Consider the following 26,266-nt stretch of genomic DNA (forward strand, 5'->3'; position numbering starts at 1 on the left):
TTGGGAAATGCAGTTATGGTTTCTTCTATGGTTTTGTGTAATAATCATGCTTTAGATGCATTTCATAAGATGTACCGTGCATATTTGTATTACTTGGCCAGTTGGTAACTGGTAGACCAGTGTTTCTCAACTCCAGTCCTCAGGGACCACCAACAGGTCATGTTTTCAGGACATCCTATAGGGAGAACAACGGTGGGAATTTCTGAGGCACCGACAATAATTACATCACCTGTGCAACACTGGGGAGATCCTGAGCTGTTGGGGGGAACGTGAGGATTCGAGTTGGGAATCACTGCTGTAGACCACCTTCACTTGTGGCATTTTCGCTCAATGGAGCCGATCTGCACGTAATCCACGCTAAAATAGAGCATGCTGCAATTTTCCTTCGCTCAAAAAAAAAATCGCGATTCGCATCCGTCTGCTCGAAGCTGTGAAAGTTAATGCCTTCCAATGGGCAATTATTACAGCGGACCATCCACGCGCGTGACGATCGTGGATTCCGCAATTCCAATTTGTTCGTGTGCAGGTGGCCTAAACCTCCTTGACATGGGTGAGCGTGATATTGGGCTGAGAAACTTGCCTCAATATCGCTCTTTCCAGCATGCAATTTTGCCGGTGATGCAATGGGTTAAAAATTGCATCACTTTTGATAAAGCGATCTTCACGGACGTGTTTCACTCATGTGATAGGCTTGCAAATGTGACTTTAATGGGAAACCTCGCACTCGCACACACATTGCCATGCAATGTTTTTAAAAAGTCCCATTGAAAACAATAGGCAAGGCATTCCAAAGGAACACTCAAAGATAGAGCGTGCTGCAGTTCTCTTTCCCCTTGCAGCGATTCTGCTAGGAAAAAAAAAATGTTTGCATGATCGAATCGATTCAAAATATTCATGCAAGTTTTGTGTGCATCGAACAAAACTCATGCGAGAGTATCGTTCGTCTGAATAAACCCTAACTGTGGGAACTCCCTTTAAATTCATGATGAAAGCATGGGCAGCCTGGGGTTGAGATACAGCTTGCTCCGTTGATTTGGGACTTGACCTATGGCGTGTTCACACGTGAAGGTTTTGTTTATTTTTTTTATGCAGTTTTTGAAGCCGGAACTGGGTCTCTAAAGAAGAGAAAGAATAAAAGATGGCTCTAACTTCTCTTTTTTTTGGATCCACTCCTGGTTTTGGTTTTAACCCTTTGCAATCCAATTTTCGATTCAGGGTTTCCTAGGGGGCTTTCTCTTTCTGTCATTATACAATAGCGGCTTCTGCTGGCTAGAGCCAGTACTGCGGTATGGGACATGCTGGAGAGGCCCCCGACAACAGAGCGGCCAGTAATCTACGGTAAGAATACCCTGCTGGACGTCTTCCGACATTGGAGCTGTATAGCCTTCAATCAGAATGTCTTTAGATGTCAGACAGTGGATTGGAAAGGGTTAAAAACTGCATCAAGAACTGAACAAAAACTGCACAAATGAACACATCCTAATATACAGGGCGTCCAAAGAAATACCTATCCAGGGGCAAAAGAGAGCTATATAGCATTGCACTGGGGTATTTATGTGAGTGTGTGGAGCTGCGTGTTCCAGAGCTAAAACAACCAAAGGAAATCAACTTAGGGTGTATTACCATAGACTGTAAAGACTAAAGACAAATGCCTGACTTGAAACAAAAGAGTGAGCTTTATTATCAAAACAACCTCCGTCAGCGACTCTACAAAGATGTTGAACGTGGTGTAATGGACGGCACGTTGCATTTTTTTGAGGTCACATATTTTACAAGCCACTTGTATTCTTCTCTCCAGTTCACCAACATGATGAGGTCCAGCTGGGTATCCATCATATACAGCTGCCTTAGGCTTTATTCCCTCGAGTGTATATCGTCCGCCATTTCCACGGCCTGCCGATATGCGCTATGATGTGAGGTGTTAAGCCTCATGAACGGGCGCACAAATCTAACATTTGTGCGCCTGTTCAGATGGCATAGGCCCCAGTGCATATACACCAAGGCTGCCATGCTGTTGAGACTTCCCCTTCCCACTTCTCGCTGGCTCACCTCCTCTCTCCTCTCCTCCGGCTGATTCCAAAGGGAGGAGGCAAGACGGGGCAGCCCTTAGCTCCGCCTCGACCCCCCCCCTCCCATTGAAATCAGTGGAGGAGAGAAGTCACGCTGCTAAACTCCCTCCTACCTCTTGCTGCTGTCATTGGCTTCCATAGGAGCCCATGCAGCAGCCAACATATTCCGGTCCAAAAGATAGTTCCAACACTATCTTTTGGGCCTGACGTAAAAACGCCTGGCGCTATACTGGCCAGCCAGGCGTTTATACGTAGGGGAATATGGCTATGTGAACTGATGCATTGGAAACAATGCATATGATCCCAGCATATATCGGCTGAACGTGCAAACGGCGGCCCAATATACGCTCATGGGAAAGCGGCCTTAAGGTGACCCCACAGGAAGAAATACAGAAGAGTCAAATCTGAGGAACGTGGTGGTCAAGGAACCTGCGCCATGTTGTCCAAATGAAAACTAGCCACTGATGCACGTATCTCTGGGAATGAGGTGGCACCATCGCTGACTGAGGTTGTTTTCACATTTTCTGTAAGATGATAACACTCACTTTTTTGTTTGAAGTCTTGCATTTGTCTTTATCCTCTATAGTCAGAAATTATTTGTTTGTTAGTCTTTCATTGATTCCCTTCCACTTTATTAGCATTGGAGCATGCAGCTCCACGCACACACATAACCTCGTGCAATGCGGGAAATATTTCCTTTGCCCCCTGGATACGTATTTCTGTGGACACCTTGTATATCAGCTGTGTACCCGTTAGTGGAATTGATTTCTTGGCAGAAGTGGTAGAAATGTAAGTAACAGAAGAAGACAGCAGCAGGGAATTTGACTATTTGTTCTGGCAGTCTGCATTCTCTGAATGGAGCGAGCCGAGTGGCTGTTGCAGTTTTGTGAATGGCGTGACGCAAGCACCTTTGTTCAAGGTAAATGTCGAGTGCACAAGTTGCTGAGCAATTTCATTTCCCTCTTGCTTATCTGCTCTATTACCCCTAATTGCTTCCGGAAGAAAAGATAATTGCCATATACTGTATAATATAAATGCTGATAATTTCCCTAACATAATAAAGTGGCTCCTAGACTTCCCACTAGAAACTCTAGAAAGTCCAGGGGTAAATAGTTGGGATCAACCATTTCACCTTGCATCATGGATATATAGTGTTTATGGTGTTTGCTCTCATTAACAATACAAAATAAGTAACCAGGAAACTTTTTTAGGAAAGAAAAATCCTAGAAAATGTAGACAGACTTGCAATCCTGGCATTAAATGAGGATCAGGGGGTTTTACATGTAGATTAACTTGCCAAGTTTTCTTCCATTGACTTCAAAGGCAAATGAATGCTATGTACACTGAACGATCACTGCATTAGGAACAGCTGGCGTGTAACATCTTGTGATCAGTAATGTGGTGCCACGTGATGGGCGCATCACAATCTGCTCTCAGATAATGTGCTGACCTTTTCTCTGCACAGCAGAAGGCAATATTTGAGAGTCATGGGTAAACATAGTTACTTGCGTGACTTTGATAGACTGTTGGTGCCAGTCGGGGACCAGTATTTCTGAAACAGTTGCACTTGTTGCTGTTTCCGGACCACAGTATCAAGAGGGTGCCAAGACTGGTTGAACCATGGACAGACATCGGTAGAAGATCAAACAATGGTAGATCATGCGTGGTTATTCTAGAGGTGAGCGTCAACTGGCACGTCTGGTATCTCAGCAACAACGTGACACAGTAGACCAGCTGATCCAGCAGTACAACGGTGGGGTAAGTTAGACAAATTTCTACAATGACCATGCAGCATGCCTTGATGTTCAATAGGCGAAGACTGTCAAAAATGCCCCAATAGTCCCGCATCATTGCCAACAGCACCTCACATGAGTTTGCTTCAGTATTAGAGGCGTAACTTGAAGCTCCTGGGCCCCGATGCAAAACTTGTAACAGGGCCCCCAACTATAATGCTTAACTTATAGTACTGGGGTCCCTATATGGAGAAGAGAGGCCTTATGGGCCCCCTAAGGCTCCAGGGCCCAGGTGCAACCGCATCCCCTGCATCCTCTATAGTTACGCCCCTGTTCAGTATGATCAGTCCCTGCCCTCATCCCTAAACCAGTGTCTTATGAATCTTTTAAAGCTATATTGCTGGAGTTGAGAGCATCAATCTCGAAAGACGTTAAAGCTGTTTTTAAAAACATACAAGCAGAGTTTACAACACTGGGAGACCGTACTTCTCACATTGACTCTAAAATGGCAGAATTCTCAACAGCTCACAATAAGTTAGTGGATATAAATAATGCCCTAGAGGTATGAGCACTGAAATTGAAAGTAGCAGATTGGGAAGATTGGTCTCACCATAGCAATACACAATTCTGCAGCATACCTGAAACAGTTAAAGCACAGCAGCTTGCAGAATATCTCCCAAGTTTATTTGTTGCAGTCCTTCCAAATACACCTCAAGTTGATCTGTAAATAGAGAGAGTGTATTGAATACCAAAACTCAAATCTCTGACTGCATCAACTCCAAGAGATGTTATCGTCCATTTACATTTCTACCATTTTAAAGAAAAAACTAATGCTAGCAGCTATGATTGTACAAAATCTTCCAGACAGATTTGAAGACGTTTCCATGTTTACTAATCTATCTGTGGCCACTTTGGCAAGATGTTGTAAATTTGCTAATGCCACGGAAATTCTCCTTGGCAGTAATATTCCCTACAAATGGGAGTTTCATGGGAAATTAGTGGTAACAAGAGAGGGACAGAAACTAGGTTTCGACTCTTCTGCTAAGCTGACAAAGCTTCTCCAAGATTGGGGACTCACTACTGTTCTAAATTAACGTAGAGGAAAGCAAGCTATGAAACTGTAAGATGAATGGGTGACAAAATCAACCCCTTAAAGATGTAAATTATATCAGTTAGTGGCCATACATCTTCTCCCATTTGTGTGGTTTGAAGGGCATGGATAATTATTTCTTACCTTATAACGTCATTTATTGAGGTTACATTTTATTCAGCTTCTTTGATGTTCCTCTTGAGTATCCTTACAAGGATGCCTTACATACTGCATGCATCGTAGCTCAGACATACACGCACATTTTCTTAGATGTTCTTAACTTCTAAACCACCCTTCATCACTAAAGGGTCGTTGCATACTCAAACATATGTTTCATGTTAATTGATTCTGCTATCAGTTTTCGAATTGGCTTGCAATTTATTACGCTCCTACAGAAGATTCTATACCCACTTATTGTTAGCTGGTTAGAATGTCTTTCACTGCATTTATATAAACTCTAGAAATTGTCTTCCACATAATAATACTCAATGCAAAAAGAACTCCCAAGTTCTTTTAAAAGGTCTGTACTTTGGAAGGATGATAGAAGCTTGAATACGGGTATCTTGTGCATACATGAATCCCACCTTAATCAGGTTGATATTTTCCAGTTAAGACACAAACATTTCCTATATATTCTTGCTGCTCCAGCAATTAACAAAAAAGGAGTAATCGTCTTTAATCTGCAATTCAGACCTTTATTACCTTCAGTAATCTTTTCTGCAATTCAGACCTTTATGGACCCAATGGTAAGATATATTATCTTAGTTTGTACAATAAATAATATAAATTATACTGTAGTCGTCATTTATGCCCCAAACAAAAAATAAACTAAATGTTATTGAGCGCTCTTTAAGAAAATCAAGCATTTTAAGAATAGGTCTGTCCTGATTGCAGGAGATTTTAACAGAGTTATGTGGCCATCTCTAGACTCCTCTGCTTCTAGTTTGACAGATAAACCCACCGATTTACATCAGATGACACAAAAAAAACCATTTTCTTGATGTATGGAGGTTGCAACAGCTTACTGAAGAAGAATACCCTTTTTTCACACCCACACAAGACCTACACTCGGGTAAACATGTTCTTCACTAATCTGTTGTTTAAATGTGTAGTAACTTCTAAATTAGGTATAAGTACTTGGTCCGATCATACAATAATCTCACTAATAATTTTGGAAACATAGGATAACCTCCCTACATTCCTTGGAAACTGAAAAATTACTTTTTTCATTCCTCTAAATACTTGACGAAAATGTCCTCACTTCTCCTTGACTTTTTTCATAACAACCACATGCCTGAAATACAGCCATCCACAATATGGTGTGCTCATAAGGCTTCTATGAGGGGACAGTTTATAAGCTTTGCAGCTGCAGATAAATGGGAGAAGAACAAGTTAAGATTACATCTCTCAAATAATATTATCAAATTGAGTCAATTAAGCAAAGCAAAATACTGCCCAGCTAGATCAGACATGATATGTAACTTCCAAGATCAGTTACATCAACTAGATTTATATAAAGATGAATAAGTGCTGCGGAAAATTAAAGCCAGGTATTATATTCAAAATAATACAGCTAATTAATTATAAGCATCGTGCCTCAAATCTAGAGCTGCTAACTCTAAAATATCTTATATTTTGTAACGTACAAAATGAAAAGATTTTCAGCTGTTATACTATAGCAAATACTACAGCTGATTGTTATGCTTCGCTTTATAATCCCTGAGAAGACCCATAAACTGCCCAACCAAATACTGGGGAAATATCTAACTTTAAATTCCATTTCACTCCTTAAGGGTGGCTTCATACGAGCGTGTTCTTGTGCGTACATAGGTGCGTACATAAGTGTGCACTCATGTACGTGCAAAAACACGCATGAATGCAGGTCCGTGCATTGTTTTCAATGGAGCCGCGGCTGCTGCTGGCGGCTCGATTGAAAACAATGGTCTGCTGGCACCTCTGCATTGTTTTTCAGGGAAGGGCTTTACATATGAGCCCTTCCCTGAAAAACAAAACTTTTAGTGTAAAAAAATAAATAAATAAACTTACCTGTCCGCCGCTGCTGTGTCCCCTGCGGGGATGAAGAACACATCTGCCGCATGCGGCAGATGTTTCCTTCATGCCCGCTAGTAAAAAGAATTCCCTGCTGCTACATCTGCCACATCTGTGACAGATGCAGCAGAGGAATTCTTCAATTCTCTACCGCAGCTGTCAGAAGAATGAATGACGGGCGAGAGCTGCCTATGATTGGCTGAGCACCTCAGCCAATCACATTTAGCTCTTTCAGCAGGCGGGGATTTTAAATCCCCGCCTGCTGATAGATCAGCACTACAGAGCAGAGGACAGCAGGAGAAGACGCGGCTGAGCCCTGGCAGCTGAAGCAAGGTGAGTATCTATTTTTTTTTGTTTTTTACAGCACTTTTACTTGATTTTCAGTATTTAAAGCCCTTCCCTGAAATCAATTGACGGGGTGCCAGCAGCAGAATCCTCTACCGCAGCTGTCATGTGTGAATTGAAGAATTTCTCTGCTGCATCTGTCACAGATGTGGCAGATGTAACAGCAGGGAATTCTTTTTACTAGTGGGGATGAAGGAAACATCTGCCGCATGTGGCAGATGTGTTCTTCATCCCCGCAGGGGGCACAGCAGTGGCTGACAGGTAAGTTTATTATTTATTTATTTATTTACACTAAAATTTTTGTTTTTCAGGTAAGGGCTTATATGTAAAGCTCTTTCCTGAAAAACAATGCAGGGGTGCCGACAGACCCACCAGCAGTTGCAGCTCCATTGAAAACAATGCGTGCATTCACTATAGTGCACGCATGTCCTATCTTTGCAGGCACACGCCTGTAAAGCACGGACATGCGCACACACCATAGGGAATGCATTGGGGCTAATAGACGCGTGTTTTTGTGTGTGGGAAGGTACACACAAAATACACGCTCATCTGAAGCCACCCTGACACTGGATTCACGCAAGCGTTTTATCATCGCAATTTTGCAGTGATAAAATGTTGGCTGAAAATCGCGACCATCTGATGTATTGGATTCTAATGCATTTATTCAGATGGGCAATTTTCTGGTGTATTAAATTGTCTGGCTGAAAAAGATATCACAAATGGTGCGCATTTTGGCTCGCCATTTTTACGCCCCGGATGGAAAAGATAGGTCCTGACCTGTCTTTTGCCGGAATATGCTGGTCATTCGCATAGGCTCCTATGGGAGCCTATGAGAACTATTAGAAAAGGGAAGGTGGAGGGAGTTTAGCAGCGGATCACATTGCTAAAGTCCTTCCCCTCTCCTTGCAGGCAGCTCACATAGGCTCTGGAGGGAGTGGGGGGGACTAGTTCTGCTAAGGTCCTGCCCTGCCCCACCTCCATGCCCCCTACCCCCCTTGCTGGCAGCTGTCAAGCGGCGGAGAGGGGGTACCACACTAGCTCTGCTAAACTCCTGACCCCTCCCTTTGCCGGCAGCCAGCAAGGGGCAGAGATCAGAAGGGAAGGGGGAGGGAGTTTAGCAGAGCTGAACTCTCTCCCCTGGGCCAATGGTTTTCCAGGCTGTAGCATATATTCTCCGCAACCTGGCCGTCTGAATAGCAGTTAGAAATATTATCTCCTCCTATATCTCTAGCAGAAATAAATAATGCTATCCATTCACTGTAACTTGATGGTTTAACAAACTATTACTATTAAGTATTTTTAGTCTGCCTTATTCCCTCATAACCGTTCTCTTTTTAACAATATACAAACAATGGGTAGAATCCCCAAAGAGATGTTACACACCACAATTATTACTTTCCCTAAAGCACGCAAAATCCCAGATAGACCTGAAGCTTGTGCCTATATTATATATTGAAAGATTTTAGCCACTAGGTTGGCAGATATTTTACCCACTCTGTTTTTTCACGATTAGAAAGGATTTGTTATGGGTAAGTACTCATTTGATGCTATCCGTAGATTTGTATACATAATTAACTTTATTGAGAAAACTTGCACACCTTCTTTGCTTCTTTCCCTCAATGCAGTGACGCATTTGACCAAGTCCATTTCTGCTCAAATTTGGTATATCTAAAGTGGCATATAACTCAATTATGGAACTATATTTCCTCCTATCTGCTGCTGTACTAACTTCAGGATACACCTCTAAAACATTTACTATCGCTATTGGTACTCAGCAAGGATATCATTATCACTTTTCGTATTTCACTTTGTTGCAACCCTTAGTGGAATGGGCAAGGAAAGCAAAACATGTATTTGGAATTACTATAGGGGAAGAGAACACAAAATCAGTTTGTTTGGGGAAGATGTAATTACAGCTATTACCAACCCAGAATCTTCATTTCCTGCAGTGTTAGGCCTTAGTCACACCGGCGTTTTTTCGCGCGATTTGCGCATGCGCATGCGTCCGGCGATTTTTTAAAACCATTGCTTTGCAATGGTATCGGACACATGAGCGCTTTTTATGCGCTCGTCCGATAAATTATAGAACAGAAATCGCAGATCACACCTATCTGCGATCTGCGATTCCTGTTCTCTTCTCTATATGCGCTCAATGGGGCCGGCGGCAGCAGCGCCGACCCCATTGAGAGCATATAGTAGACAAATCATTCTTCTCTGCCACAGCTGTAACAGCTGTGGCAGAGAAGAACGATGTTTGCCCATTGAATTCAATGGAGCCCACAATACAGCCGACTCCATTGAAAGCAATGGGCTGCCGGACAGCGCTGGATGAATTGTCGGGAAGGGGTTAAATATATAAGCCCTTCCCTGCAATTCATCAAGAAAAGTGTTAAAATAAAATATATATATATATATACTCACCTGCTCCCGGCAGCCGGAGATCCGCGCGGCCGTCCTGCAGTGGGTGTGAAGGGGGTGTGACTCAGACTTGCCCCTGATTGGCTCAGCCTGAGCCAATCAGAGGCAGGTCCCACTCACACCCATTCATGAATTCATGAATGGGTGTGAGTGAGACCTGCCTCTGATTGGCTCAGCGCTGAGCCAATCAGGGGGCAGATCTGACTCACACCCCCTTCACACCCACTGCAGGACGGCCGCGCTGTACTCTGGCTGCCGGGAGCAGGTGAGTATATATATATTTTTTATTTTAACACTTTTCTGGATGAATTGCAGGGAAGGGCTTATATATTTAAGCCCTTCCCGACAATTCATCCCACACTCGCCCGCAGCGCATTGCTTTTAATGGAGCCGGCTGTATTGCCGGCTCCATTGAATGCAATGCGCTGGACAGCTCCGGCCCGTTTCTAATGAAACACGGCTAGGAGCAGATTTTCGGGCGATTTTTGGGCCGATTTTTCGGCGCCGGTCACGCGATTTGCGCATGCGCATCCGTCATGCGATGCGCAAATCGCGTGAAAAAACGCCCGTGTGACTAAGGCCTTAGAAATAGTAAATACATTTAGCATCATCTCGTACTACAAGCTAAATGTCACCATATCTCAAATCTTAGGTATTAGAGATGAGCGAATATACTCGTTTCGAGTAATTACTCGATCGAGCACCGCGATTTTCGAGTACTTCCGTACTCGGGTGAAAAGATTCAGGGGGCGGGGGAGGCATGGCGGAGCGGGGGGCAGCAGCAGCCCTCCCCCCCCACTCCCCGCTGCAACCCCCCACTCACCCATGGCGCCCCCCGAATCTTTTCACTTACCTATTTAGGGATCAAACTGTCTTTCCCATCCTGAACATTATTTGTAAATAATTATATTCCATTACTCCAAGATATTGAGCAGGATTTAACTAATTCTCTTAAATATGAAGCATTATGGGTCGGCAGAATAGCAACCATGAAAATGCTAATAATTCCAAAAATCCCATATATGTTTAGGAATCACCCTATCCCTGTTCCAATGTCTTACCTCCATTAACTACCAATAATTAAACATGTTTGAACAGGGCAATGCCCTTATGTGGCGGCCAACACTATATCTTCCCATCCATAAAGGCAGATTAGGCTTATCACAAGTTTCATACTACTACTATGTGACCATAACTGTTCAAGCCAGACATTGGAAAGCCAATACCGTCACAAAGCATTGGGTGAATATGGAAAAATCGTTTCCAAACACTATACCTGCCAACATTTTATTATGGCTAATAACTGTGGACATTTTTGTCCCTAAATCTCCTAATATTACTATTGAAGTCGGGATCACAGCATGGAAATGCATAATATTTCCCAAATCTATTTTCCCTTTCAGACTGCCTGAATTACCTTCACAGATGATACCCTTTTATTATTCCAGATATCTCAATTAGTAGCTGGATCACTGCAGGGATAATTTCAGTCTCAGATATATGGGAAGGTAATCACCTAATGTCCTTTAATGACATATCTGCTAAACTTCACATTCCGAGCAAAGATTTTTAGAAGTTCCTCAGAATATGCCATTTTATTACTCAGACTCCTAATTTGTATTATCTTCCCAAAACTATGTTTGAATTAGCATTCTTTAATTTAAATAAAGTTGCCAAAGACATCTCAAAACTTTATGTTCTTATTCTGGATAGATTTCTGGGGGAGAGACCCCCTTGCTTATTTCATTGGGAAAGAGCTCTATAGGCATAGAAGACTGGAATAAAACGTTTGCATCAGCAAGCTCATTTTCAAAATGTACACCTTATGTAGAGATGACAAGGAAGCTTCTCTATCATTGGTATCTCACTCTTATATGCCTTGTGCTATTTATCCTATGGGTTCAGATAAATGCCGTAGATGTAGATGCTCTATTGGCAAAGGAACATTGAAACTAGAGATGAGCGAGCATACTCGCTAAGGGCAATTGCTCGATCGAGCATTGCCCTTTGCGAGTACCTGCCCGCCCGGGAACAAAGATTCGGCTGCGGGCGGGGAGCGGCGGGGGAGAGCGGGGAGGAACGGAGGGGAGATCTCTCTCTCCCTCTCTCCCCCCCCCCCCCCCCCCGCTCCCCCCTGCTCATGGCCGCGATTGCTAAATTTTGGAAAATCTCTAGGGTTCCTGTGATGTCGAAGCTATGTTAGCCTATGTTTGCAACACTTGTAGGTTAGAAGGTACATTAGCAAGTATTCTTGGGAACTCTGCAGAGCATACTGTTAATTGGGGGAAGTGGATAAATTCACCATTTTATTCTTCCACCTTGTGTTGACATTACATAAGCTCATTGAATTTTTAGATAGAACCTTATTGGAGATATTCCATATTTGTAAGCCACCTGTTATCTTGTTAAGTTTATGAGTTTTTAGGTAATTTAAAAAAAGAAAGAAAGAAATCGAGCTCTTTATATGTAAAATTGCTTAGCAACTACAATTCTCTTTTGATGAGACTTTGTATCATTATTTAAAATTGTCACATTGTAACAATCTATTCTTGCTCAATACTATTTCTTAAAAAAAGGAAGATCCCTACATTTTCCAGAAAAAAACAAAACATAGGTCTGTGCTTCATTGTGAGATACCTTTATAGATGCTGGGATGCTGCTCAATAACATATCATATATGGCCACTGAAGTAGGATACTAGAGAGGCACGAATGGAAAAAGCATAATAATTGATTAAGGCCTTAAAATCTGCTGACCTTGAGGGCTGCAATGGGAGACGTTAGCCTTTTATGTAGTTTAAAGGGGTTGTCCAATGAAAAATATTGATTCTAGTTAAATCCAGCAACTCCTAGAATGGTAGAGTTGGAAGGGACCCCCAGGGTCATCGGGTCCAACCCCCTGCTCAGTGCAGGATCACTAAATCATCTCAGACAGATATTTGTCAAGCCTTTTTTTTTTTTAATATTTGTCAAACTATGCAGTAATTCTGTCTCACTCACGTATCACTTGTTCACCACACCAGGGATCCCACCAGAGGCGTAACTTGAAGCTGCTGGGCCCCAGTGCAAAATCTGGAACTGGGCCCCCAATTATAAAGCTTCATTGATGGTATTGGTTTGCAACACAGGGAAAAGAGACTTTATGGGCCCCCAAGGGCTCCTGGACCTAAGTGCGACCACACCCTCTGCACCCCCTATACTTACACCCCTGGATCCCTCCACATACCCAAGTGGAGCAGAGATAGAATTAATGGTTCTTTTACACACAACGAGAACTGCACAATTCTCATTTGCCTGAGCGAACAAGGTGTTGACGTCACCACCAGTTCGTTTGCACTTGGGCAGCCTGTTTAGATAGGCAGATCATCGTTGAGAATCATTCAGTTCTCATTAAGTGTAAATCACTGAACGATCAATGTTTAAATGCAACGAGAAGTGAACGAGCCAACGATAATATTTATGCCGGCTGAAACGGACAAGGAACCAAAAGTGACCATTGTTCGTTCGTCATGGCCCGCATTTAAACTGAACAATTATTGTTTGCTTTCATTCATTTGAACAGTTTTTGGAATGATAATCTTTCCATCTAAACGCGCCTTAAGGCAGAGCAGATGAAACAATTGCTGAGATGGATGTACATGTTACGCCCTGCAGCTTCGGGGTCGATCCTGCTCCATAAAATGTGGGTGATGGCTGTTTCTTACAGTTGACACCCACCCACAACATTCCCAATACGCTGCGATGCTGATTGGAGCTGTTAACCCTTTAAATTCTTACAGCGGCTTTTAAATGCCCCGACCAATGTTGGGGAGTCCCATACGGCCCTCTATGATGAGATCGCAGGTAGCCGTGCAGTTGTCATGCCAGCCAGGGGCCTTCTGAAGTGCCCCAGGGCTGCCATTGCAGAGTGCTTATCAAGCCATGCCACGGCTTCATAGAATGCCTGTCAGATCGCCTCCTTATGTGGTTAAAGATCCTGAGCCTCAGTGTAAAATCTTTAAAAGTACCCCCAACTACCATTTGTCATTTATTACTCTGGCATCTTCCTATGTGTCAGAGAGTCCATTGAGTACCAGAACTTGGGTGTGATTGCTACCTTTGCACATCCTATAGCTATACACATGGGAAGGAGCTATGTTTATTTCCAATTCCATATTTATGGGATGTACACCTAGATCTCATGCAGGTATACCATGTCCAGAGGCGAATTAACTGTTAACACATAGTCCTTCTTCCATAGCTATTGGTTGGTCCATATATTTGTGGCCCTTTTATTGTTTATATGTTCTTGTCAAATATATTTCAATTCTTTTATTTCCCATTGCAATCCGTGAGAGTCATCAGCTCATTGTCAGACAGGAAATAATACAGGCCACAGGCTGCGCTTCTACATTTTTTTTTTTATGGAAACCAAAATAGCAGTGGCTCTGAGAAAGATACCATTGTCACACCAGAACGGTGTGCTAGTTATGTATGCTTCAATTTCTTTATACAAGATAATGTTAGCAAGAATAAAATGTGAACTGATCCTTAACTGAGATGTATCGACACAGTAATTTACTTCTGGATAATTGAGGGTAGCGATCATGGCTATTTAGGGAAGAACTAATACACTCATTGACAAAAAATAATGCACCAAGAAGGAGTTGTTGGAATTGAATCAAACTTTCTATGTGTGAATATAAAAATGATATGTGTAAGTGATTACAATATTAGAGTGATAGGATAAGTCTATTGGGGAAAACTGTACAATTCAAAGGAAGCTTTAGTACCCTGTTGGGCCGCCTTGATACATGATGATATACAGTCGGGCATGGAGGCATAGAGGCCTTGTATGATATCCTGCAGCACTTTTTCCCGCAGATGTTACAACCGGGCCTCTAGTTCCTGCACACTTGTAGACTGGCATCCCAGCTAGTCCCATAAATGCTCGATTTGGAATAAATTTTGCCGAGTGGGCAGGCCAAGGAAGTGTGGCAACCTGGTGGAGGCATTCCTGGGAAACACTTGCTGTATGTGGGTGAGCATTATTCTGCTGGAAAATGCCTGTTGGAAGCCCTGTCGTGAAAGACAACACATGGGCGCAGGATTTTCAGCGCACATCACTGACCTGTTAGTGTTCCTTGATCACTACTGTTGGCAGTTTCACTAGTGGGGTTATGGTATTGGTAAAATTTCGTACCGCCATCTAAACCATATCATTACCAGTTAACACTAGGATGAGGGTTGTCATATGTGATGGCTCCCTAGATCATCCCATAAGCAGTGGAGGCAATATGTCACTCTACAACAAAGGTACGATTGACGTGGTCCACAAAAGTCCTCCGTACTCAAATACAACCATTGGCGACTCCCAAATAGAACTTGGAAATATCACTAAGTACTATACAGTTCCAGTCTGTATCAATCTTGATTTCCCATTCACAACACCACTGCAAACAAAGGCAACAGTGTTGGGGTGTTCACTATGTCCTCACGTAATCGCTGCTCCAAAAACCTCCTAACAGCTTGGTTAGAATGGCCTAGATGGTGGACGATTTGTCGAAATGATCATCTTGCTTCTCTGATTCCAATGATGTGCCCCTTCTTTAGGTGTGTTAACTGGCTAATTGCAACATAGAGGCATGTCTAGAGGTCAATGATCTCTCCACAAAAGGTACACTTCATAAAAGTAGCCTCTGAGAGTCTTTTACAGGGTAATGGGGAAGCAATTCTACACCTTCTGGTGGCAAGACCCAGTGTCAAATCAGACCACAATTGTAATCATTTACATATCTGCCTGGGGCATATCTGCATGCCGAGTTTACAGAAATGCAATGTTTCATTCTGGGTGCATTATTTTTTGTCAATCAGTGTATATGAAATGCATAAATGCAGTCCGTAATATTATATGTTTACAGGTATATAATAATCAGGTAGCTTATTCCTGATGGTATCTTATCTATAGATTCCTGGAAGCAACAATTGTTGGCCATGGGATGAAAGGCTGTGAGAATAAATAATTATTACTTTGCATCCATTTGAATCTATTTTAATGTATTGTCCATTAACCTCAATAATGTAAACAACATAAAACAAATAGTAAGAGATCCTGTGAAAAAATCATGATAGAATTGATGAAGCCAGATAGACAGACTGTCCTGTATGAGGGTTAGGAACAGAATCTTTTAGAGCAGTGCTCTCCAACCAATTACTTGGGAGCCATATGTGGCTTTTTGCCCCCTTGTATGTGGCTCTTCATCTGTTGGCAATTTCAGATAAAAACTTAGCACTAGTGGGGTTATAGTATTGGTAAAATTTGGCACCGCCATCTAAACCATATCATTGGCAGTTAACACTAGGATGAGGGTTGTCCCACAACTAGAAGTTATTTTCTATTCACATAACAGGTGATAATTATCCAGTCAGTGGAGGTCTGACCTCTTCTCTTTTCACAAGAATTACTGAAGATCCTCGAATTAATGGAATGGTGGTCGACAATGTGCACTTTCACTCCATTCATTTCATTGGGACTGCTGGAGATAGCCAGACCCTGGCTATCTCAGGCTGTCCATTGAAATGAATGGAATTGGGGAGAGCGCTGCAAGATGAAGCTAAACTAGGTAGGTGTAAATCAATAAACTTGACTCATCTGGTATCACTGGAAAACCCACACAGAGATGGCGTCCACCTCTGTACCCAAGGTTAGGGAAACTTTAATTTAACCCTTTTGTGGTTAGGGTAGTTTCTGTCATTCAGTGACAGCCAACCCGTATGATGCTGAACTGTACCCAAGGAAGAAAAAAATACAGACCAGAGCTCAGGGGAGTGTGTCGAAAACATATAATAATATTGACTGCCAAAGAAAAAAGTCATATAACTTACTCTAAGAAGAGGACTGTGTACCTAGATGCCAACCCTCTTTATAGGTTTGATCCATGTCAATGGTATCCCAGGGTCATGAATAGTAGCTTTCAGTGGGTAGAGGAATCATTCATATTTATTGTAGTAACATGCACAGGTAATACATAAAGACTGGAATGCCTTTCAGAAGTCCAACATAGACTCCTTGGACTACTGAAATGCATTGCAGTTTGTAGGTACTACCTGTGCATACAGTGTTACTACAATAGATATGGTTCTGCCCTGGGATAGCTCTAGGATTGATCTATGGACGAAGCTGAAACAAGGGTTGCCATCTAGGTACACAACCCCCTTCTCGGAGTAAGTCATACAACCATTTTTCAAATTTTCCTAGCAAATTCTATTGATAAGCTATCTTCAGGATAGGTTATTAATAGTTGATCACCAGGAATCTTCTGCTCAGGATCCTCAGCGATCAGCTAATTGCCCGGCCTGTGGTCAGTGCAACGGAGCCGGATGTTGTCATTGGGGTTGGAGGCAGAAGCATCATAGAGGGTTTCAATCCCATTGAAATCAATGGGCACTCTGCCTTCTATTTCACTTCTGCATTTGACCACATAGCTGGAAGTCCAATAGGACGTTTCCCATTGATTTCAATGGGAGTTAAGCCTTCTATAATGCTTCCATCTCCAACCCTGGTAACGATGTCCAGCCCATTGCGCTAACAGCAGGCCAGGTGATCAGCTGTCATACTGAGCGGTGGGTGAGTCCCTGGCGATCAAGATAGCTCATCAATAGAGATGAGCGAACGTGTTCTTCCGAGCTTGATATTCGTGCGAATATTAGGGTGTTCGGTATGTTCGTTATCCGTAACGAACACCATGCGGTGTCCGGGTTACTTAAACTTTCTTCCCTGAGACGTTAGCGCTTTTTTTTGGCCAATATAAAGACAGGGAAGGCATTACAACTTCCCCCTGCAACGTTTAAGCCCTATACCACCCCCCTGCTGTGAGTGGCTGGGGAGATCAGGTGTCCGCCTGATATGAAAGTCTGCCCCTCCCGCGGTTCGCTATGGATGCATTCTATATGCGCTCAATGGGGCCAGCGGCAGCAGCGCTGACCCCATTGAGAACATATAGAAGACAAATCCTTCTTCTCTGGCACAGCTGTAACAGCTGTAGCAGAGAAGAACGATGTTTGCCCATTGAATTCAATGGAGCGGCAATACAGCATGTTCCACTGAATGCAATGGGCTGCCGGCGATCGCAGGATGAATGGTCGGAAAGGGGTTAAATATATAACCCCTTTCCTGCAATTCATCCAGAAATGTGTTACACTAAAAATATATACCGGCGTATAAGGCGACGGGGCGTATAAGACGACCCCCCAACTGTCACCTTATACGCCGGTAATACAGTGGAGCAAAGAATAAAAAGCATTACTTACGTTTTTAGATGATCTGCGGCGCTCCTGCAGGCTGTCACTCCCTCCTGGTCCACGGCAGAGTATTGCTTTCTCCACGAAAGACTTTAAATCCCCGCCTCCAGAAACACAGCCAATCACAGCCATTCAATGACATCATTGTCATTGGCTGTGATTGGCTGAAGGCACGTGTCTTTCTGGAGGCAGGGATTTAAAGCCTTTCATAGAGAAAGCAATACTCTGCCGTGGACCAGGAGGGAGTGACAGCCTGCAGGAGCGCCGCAGATCATCTAAAAACGTAAGTAATGCTTTTTATTCTTTGCTCCACTGTATTGCCGGCGTATAAGGTGACAGTTGGGGGGTCGTCTTATACGCCCGGTCGCCTTATACGCCGGTATATATTTTTAGTGTAACACATTTCTGGATGAATTGCAGGAAAGGGGTTATATATTTAACCCCTTTCCGACCATTCATCCTGCGATCGCCGGCAGCCCATTGCATTCAGTGGAACCTGCTGTATTGCCGCTCCATTGAATTCAATGGGCAAACATCGTTCTTCTCTGCTACAGCTGTTACAGCTGTGCCAGAGGAGGACGATCTTTATGCTGACAGTGGGGGGGGGGGGGGGGGCACTCTTGCCGCTATTGTGGCTTAATAGTGGGACCTGTGAACTTGAGATGCAGCCCACCATGTAGCCCCTCGCCTGCCCTATCCGTCACTGTGTCATTCCCATCACTTTCTTGAATTGCCCAGATTTTCACACATGAAAACCTTAGCGAGCATCGGCGAAATACAAAAATGTTCTGGTCGCCCATTGACTTCAATGGGGTTCGTTGTTCGAAACGAACCCTCGAGCATCACGGGAAGTTCGTTCCGAATAACGAACACCCGAACATTTTGGTGTTCGCTCATCTCTACTCATCAATAGGATTTGCCTAGAGGCCCATCGTCAATCAATATTATTATATGGTTACTATAAATGCCCCTATGCACTGGTCTATATATTTTAATGGAGAGGCAGTGTTCATGCTGGACCGCTGCTCCATTTGGCATTCTTCCAGACCCTCTGTGGGTATTAGATAACTTTTATTCATAGGACAATGACTTTTATGTCTTTTTCCCATTTTAGTATTCGGTGAGGCTCAATACCACTTGTCATACTATATTTTAATCTGTCTCGCAACCTCCAAAAGGTTGGGAACGTCAAGTATTCTAGTTGCAGCACAGGAAAAGTTCTTGGAGGGCATTTATAGGATTGTAGGAAAGATTGCTATTTTTAAGTGAATTAGACACAAAAGTCATTGTAAAATTCATGCAATGCGGCTGTTTATACATAGGGCGGTAACGCATGGATAGAATACAATAATTGATCATTCAATTGATTATGTAGCCTAAAACTTCGACTGCCGGGGAACTGTAATAATGAGTTGTATCAAATGTAATGCTTTTCTTTGTATACCTACAACAGCATAAAAAAAAATCTGTTTTACAATGGAAAATCTTGACTTGCATCTGGAGTATGTTTTATTCAGAAAATGATTTTCTAACTCAGGGATGTTTATTTTATGGCAGAACTTCCAATTACGTGCGGGTTTATGTTTAATTAGATAGAGGTGATGACGGATTTACAAACAGCACCCCACAGAACACAGCACAGGGTAATATATGTCACCACCATACCTCATAATACATTAAATGGATAAAAATGAGAAATGCTGAAGATTTCTTTATTCATAAAGAAAACTCACTCTCAGCTTTTTATTAGCAGACACATGGGAGACAAATGAACAAATCACATTTTACTATTCACAGAGGCAAATATGAAGGCAGACCACTAAAATACGGATAAATAAGTCATCAAATGAAACGTCTGTTTATTATAGGATACAAAAGACCATAAATGACAAATAAATGCTTACGTTGCTAATATATTACTAATGATTCCTCAGTCAACTTGCATTCATCATTTCCAGTCTGGACAATAGTTATCTCAAGTAACTGGAAGCTATATTGATTTTGTTCTCAAGCTGGTCTTTTGTGTACTACTATCTTTGTCAATATATGAGACAGATGCACTTTCATCTATACAATGCCTGTAGAGGATATGAGGTCCTTTAGTACATCTCCCAGAATCAAGGATCGGTATACGATGCCTGGAATCCAACTGGAAAGCACAATTGGGAAGATCATTGCGAGGAAGGTTACTCTAAGCAAACAACACTACTGAGAACATCCTTGATGATGCTGGTTGACTAAAGCCATTTCAATGTCCCTTTCACATGGACTTGGTGCCTGTGATCCTTGAAGGGTTTTCCCAGGCATAAAAAGTGACTACATATGGCTAAGATATATAATCACTTTTTAATCAATGAGGGTCCAACACCAATTGCTAGTATAGAGGCTCATTGGAACAATGTGGCTCCTCCTTAATATTTCAATAATGATTGCGTAGGTATTACAACTCAACCTCATTCACTTGAATGTGGGTGATTTGCAGTCCTGGATGGGTGATGGGTGTAGCAATGTGCAGGAAATAATCTCAAAGGGGTCTTAGTCCATTTGTTTTCTTGATCACCAGGGGTCTCGGCACCTAGTAAGTTCTGTTTGTTTCTGATCTTGTCTACTTGTCTATTACCTCTTACCTGGGCTCCATCCTTTCTTGTCGAGTCTTGCTGTAACCTCTGACCACAGCTTCTACTTGGTGCAAGGAGAAAAAGAAACAATCCTGACAAAAATTACAAGTGGCCTACAAAGGTGCGGTAGGTCAATGACGGAATGATGAGTTGTGACTTTGAGTATCTCAATATTCTGCCAGCCCAGAGGAATACCACAACTAGGAGTAATGGGCATGATGTGAATCGGAAGACAAAAAAAATCACTGGTGTGTGGTGCAACCTTCTAGATGTGGAAAGAAGTACAGAGGCAGAAATATTAATCCTGACTTCTCTTTTATTAATAAGACCAGCAAACAAGATGTTTCGAGGAAAAATCTCTTCTTCAGTAATGCTGGGAGGTGCACTGATAGAGACAATATATAATGCAGTTCATTTGATGCCTATGGTGTTTGCTACTGATACAGAACTACATATATGTATGCTGTAGAGGATCCTCTTCGGAAATATGGGACTAGTATTCTCATGTTTTTATTACGTTATTTTGTTTTTGGTTTTTCTCTCTTCACAGGTGGAGTTTGGGGAAAAACTTAATGTTTTTATCATATATATTGCACCCGTTGCAATATTTTATGCAACAGGAATAAATGTTACATTGTAAAGTGCAATTATTCTCTGGTGTGTTAGTTCAACCAATGCTCTGTCTCAATGGCACTGAGTAATGATGGCCCAGTTGGCCCAGAGAAACTTCAGAGTAGTTATCCTCAACCGGTGTGAAAATGCAAATGTGTGGTTGGCATTGCATTGCTCACATGGCAAAACTATACTAGGGGGTTAGTCTTTCATGCCAAATGTGAAGCCATTGTGTGAGAGCAGTGAGAAGTAGCTTTGACATAGCAACTGACAAGGCTAAATTGTTTCTGCAGCTGCTGTCAGGCATGTGTCCTTACTATGTGCACTTTCCCTATGGAAGTTGGTTTAGGCATAGCAATGGAAGTGTAGTACAGTAGATAGGTTGGGAAGACGAATGTGACCAGGAAGCAGGTCTTGAAACAAGAAGAAAAACAAGGGCTCATGTTTGGATTAACCCGACAGCAAAGTCTGTCTTGGCGCTATAAGCCTGTTCACCTGGTATGGCTCCAAACCCCAGCCAGTATGTACACTTATCAAATGCCTGGAATGCTGCTCTCCGCCTCTAAGGCTGGCCACTCAAACAAACCTCCATGTGAATAGAGTTCAGGCACAGGTACCAGAGAATATTAGTGCATTCCAGGATGAAAAAATAACTTCTGTCTTATAGAAACACAATTACTTTGCAAAGCATTTCAAGACTGAACTAGTCTCTTCGTCAGGCAATCTCAAAATGTGATGCAGAGTACTCATATTTCTACAATACAGATGTTTTATTTTCATCCTAGAGAACGCTCATATTTTCTGATAACTGCGCCTGAAGTCCTGGAAGCGGGTCAGTAAATGTCAGATGCCAATCTGTCTGAAACTGTGATCGGATTAGGGGCATTGTGTCTGTAACAGTAACATAGAATATTAGCCCAGTGTGTCCATCCAGTTCAGCCTATTTTCCCCCAGTGTAGATCCAGAGGAAGGCAAAAAAAACTCAATGAGGTAGAAGCCAATTTTCCCCATTTAAGGGAGAGGTCAACACCTAACCACCAAATTAACTAAAATTGTTGCAACAAACTAAGCTGTCACCCTGAGAACCATCCCTCTCATCACTTTTGTTCTAACACAAATACTATCCTACTGGAGAAGACCGTGACCTATTATTTGAAAAGCGACTTTTGCCAAACAATTGCCAAAATTAGGCCGATGACACACATGAGTATTCTGGCCCCATATATGGGTCCGTAATACAGATGAGTGTTCAGACCTGACCACAAATCTCCTAACCTGAATTTGGGCATCCTAGATTTCTATAATGCTCAGAGCTTGGATCAAGTTACCCGTGATCAGACTGGGGCCGTCATCAGTATTCTTGACATATAATGCATCCAGGAATACGCTTGTGTGTTCTTCATTTCCAGTGTTGGTCTACTTGATTCAGTAAAAAAAGTTTTTAAGAGACCTGGTTTTCTTTTTGAGCTTTATTCATGACTATCCTCAAATATCATGCTCAAATTCCCACTCGACCATGACCTTATATCCGCACTTCATAACACAATCTTGCTCGTGACATATAAGTTTTCTAGAGAAAACCTGGAGAGAAAGCTTTACAGGCAATAACCTTCTTGTAAAGTAAAAACAAGGAACTTAGACACAATGTCTTAGAAGTATTTGGCAACTAAATGGATTCCGCAAACATTTTGGATTTCTTTTGACACATTTTCTACTGTATCAAAAAACAGATATTGACAGCTGTAGATACAACCTGTACTATGTCGGCTTTTTCTACCGAGCAATGCACGCTCTATAGGGTTCAGAATGCATTCATCCATATTCTGGAATGCATTCCGAAAAACGTTAATGCCATCCAAATAATGAGTAGGGATACGGAGTCTATTATCTCCTGTGAAGAAGCATTGACTTTACTATGCCGGACAAGGGTAACACAAGCTACTTTTATTTACAGCACGTAATAGCTGGCTAATTTACTGCTAAAACATATCCATCAATCATTCAATTAATAAAAGCAGCCGACTGTTGACATTGTTGATGTTTCTTGTCTTTGTGTTCGTTTTGCAAAGGAATGCCATTAGGAATTGTACTTCTGGGCGGCTTTAAATCTCACCACGGAACATTGCATTATGTGAAAGGTGAGCACTATACGAGCAATCATGACATAAAAACAGTAGGTCAATATAAGTAGTGCAACAGTATGGTACACTTACAGTTAGATTTATCTCTGTACTGATTGTTCATAGACTATGAGGTCAAAAATTACTAATACGGTAGCTACTTCACTTACATTTCTCCTTATCAGTTCCATAGGCTTCATGACCAGATTATACAGCTTGGAGGATGAAATTAAATACCATAGCTGGAAAGGATTTGTGAGCACATCTACAGAACGGCCATGGTAGAACAGTTGGAAGATGTCATATTCCCCATGAAGACACATGATGATTAAGGAATATGTGAAACTACTAAACTGCCCCAGGTTGTAAAAAGTGACTCACCAGCTTCTAAAAGCATGTAACGACTTGCTTTATCTGTATTACACTGGTCTGCAACAAAAATAAAAAATTCTCCTTCTTGAAATAATGTCTTAACTTTATAGATTTATGCTGAATTTGAATCTGGAAGAGGAATTGTTCTATCGCCCACTATTTTGGGGGAGAAAAGAGAGCTTTTGTGAAAAAACAGTAATCTCAAATTTCTATCAATTTATCTGCACATTATTAATTGAACACTTTCAGGGCTTATTCAGACGTCCGTATATCGGCTGGGTTTTCACGCCCGGCCGATATACGCTGTCCCTCTCTGCAGGGAGAGGAGGCGGCCTGGGCCGGAAGTAGTGTGCTGAGCTTCCGCTCCCTCTCTGCCCCTCGCCACTGTTTGCAATGGGAGCGGCGGGACAGGGGCAGAGCTAAGTTTCGCCCCCATCCCAACCCTCCCATTGCAAATAGTGGCGAGGGGCGGAGAGAGGGTGGAGAGGGGGAAGGAGCTCAGTGCACTGCTCCCGTCCCGTTCTGCCTCGTCCCCCTGCAGAGAGGCGCAGCGTATATCGGCCGGGCGTGAAAACCTGGCCGATATACACACTTTTGAATAAGCCCTCAAAAATAAATATTTATTTTGTATATTACATAAGATTGGTGTCTATGAACAACTCATTTAGTCATTTTCCCTTTCTTACATCCTTCAGCAATAGTCTCTCGCTGAAGAGTCCAACAAAAGTCTGCATGGATCTTCTCAGTCCAGCTACCACTGTTATGTTTTTCCCTTTGGGTGATATCATAATGGAACCTCTGTGCATGTTTGTTTGAGATAGTTCCATAATAGATGCAGAGAAATTAATGTGTATGTAGGAAATGAATTCTGCGTAACGTAATGTCTGGTAGGCAGATAGCAGCTCTTCTACTATTTCTATTGCTAATAAATAGCGATGAGTGAACTTTTGAAAAGTTTGGTTTTGCGTGTTTGTCAGACTTTGGCAAAAAGTTTAGTTGAATCTGAAGTAGTTGGAAGCAAACTGGAATGTCACCAATACCCCTAAAATTGGCTTAAAGCACTGTATAAGAGCCAAAAAGGCCCTGTATAACATTCTTCAATTACCTAGGAGCTTATATACAGTAAGTACTTTTGAGCTCTTTTTAAAGCAAAGCTGAAGGGGAAAAAAAAGAAAAGAAAATGAAGAAAAGGAAGAAAAGGAGGAAAGAAGAAGGAGAAAAAAGGGAAAAGAAGGAAAAATGATAAAGAAGGATGGAGAAATGGGAAAAAGAAGGAAAACTAATCTTTTCCTTCTTTTTCTTCTCCTTTTTCCTTCTTCATCTTCTGTTCTCTTCATGTTTTTCCTTCTTGTTCTTAAAGCTGGTTCAGCTGACACAAACCACCTGAGCTTTGGGTTCCCACAGAGCCGAACTTTTAGTAAGGTTCAACCCTAAACAAAGTTCTACTGTTTCGGTTTGCTTATCGCTAATTGTAAACTTTTTTTTACAATTTCTCAAAGTTTTTTTTGGCTTTGGTTAGCACAATCTAATGCTTTCAATGGTGACACTGGGAGAATGATTGGCAAGGTAAGTATAACAGTTACATCCCTGGACACAGAGGGTTATCTACTTTCAGCCCATAAACTAGGGTTATAGGGCTAAAAGTAGCTGTCAGATTCCCTTTAAGGGAAGCCCAGCCAATGAGGTATTCCTCCTAAAACTAAGTTGGCCAATGAATCTGCTGTGGAAAGAGTTGTATATCAACTCCCTGAACAACCAGCTAAAAAGCAGATGATGAATCAATAGGAAATTCCTGACAGTCAAAACAGTAACATAGTACTGGTGTCTAGGTATGTGGCAGAGCCTTTGTGGAAAACCGTGGCCAGGAGGTGACTGCTACTTTTGCACCCTCTATAGCTATGCCCCAGCTTTGATCTGAAGAGATAATGATTCAATAATCTGATTAAATCTGATAATCCCAGGGCCATATGGTCATGCAGGAACCAGATCATAAGACTTCCTTCATCCAAAGCACTCGGTAGACTGAGTATAATGATTACTTACACTCTAAATTCTACACATTGTCTAGAGCTCGTGATCCATCAGCTATAGATCAGTCTTAGCCATCATAATTTAATAATACAGAATTTGCTTGTGGATTTAGTTGGTGCCGTTTGAAGCATTTTTCTTCAATAATGGTTTGTGGCCTTGAAAGCATTGTACACGACTCCAGACAGATTTATCTTTTTTATTATTTGCTTTTTCTCACCGTATATTTAGTCTTTAAGGGGCAATCCGTTATTGTAGGTTTTATTTTTCTTTTAGCAAATGTAACACACTTCTGCCTATTCTGGGAGACTGTAGAAGCATGCAATTACATCTGTGAAAGGAGCAGAAGACATTGCACTGTGTCTCTATTGTAAGACCTTTTTGTATAGCTCCATGAAGAAAAAATACTAAGTTCACGACTTCCAAGCCTTTACTACAGACAATTCTCTCCTTAATATAAATCCAGAGTAAGAAAACGATCAACCATAACTTGTCTCACAATGAGTCTAGAATATTAGAATAGTTTTGCAAAC

The 26,266-nt window shown here is 42.1% G+C and overlaps 1 long non-coding RNA gene across 2 annotated transcripts in view; it reads left to right on the forward strand.

The window, feature by feature from the left end:
- The window catches only part of LOC136587886 (uncharacterized), a 181,022-nt gene extending 157,259 nt beyond the window's left edge, over nucleotides 1-23,763 (forward strand). For both annotated transcript variants that reach the window (XR_010787513.1, XR_010787512.1), the window contains one exon: nucleotides 23,519-23,763. This is a non-coding gene — a long non-coding RNA (uncharacterized lncRNA). The remainder of the gene's footprint in view (nucleotides 1-23,518) is intronic.
- Nucleotides 23,764-26,266: the final 2,503 nt, after the last annotated feature.

The sequence above is a fragment of the Eleutherodactylus coqui genome, chromosome 13, assembly GCF_035609145.1.
Source record: "Eleutherodactylus coqui strain aEleCoq1 chromosome 13, aEleCoq1.hap1, whole genome shotgun sequence".
Taxonomy (NCBI): Eukaryota; Metazoa; Chordata; class Amphibia; order Anura; family Eleutherodactylidae; genus Eleutherodactylus; species Eleutherodactylus coqui.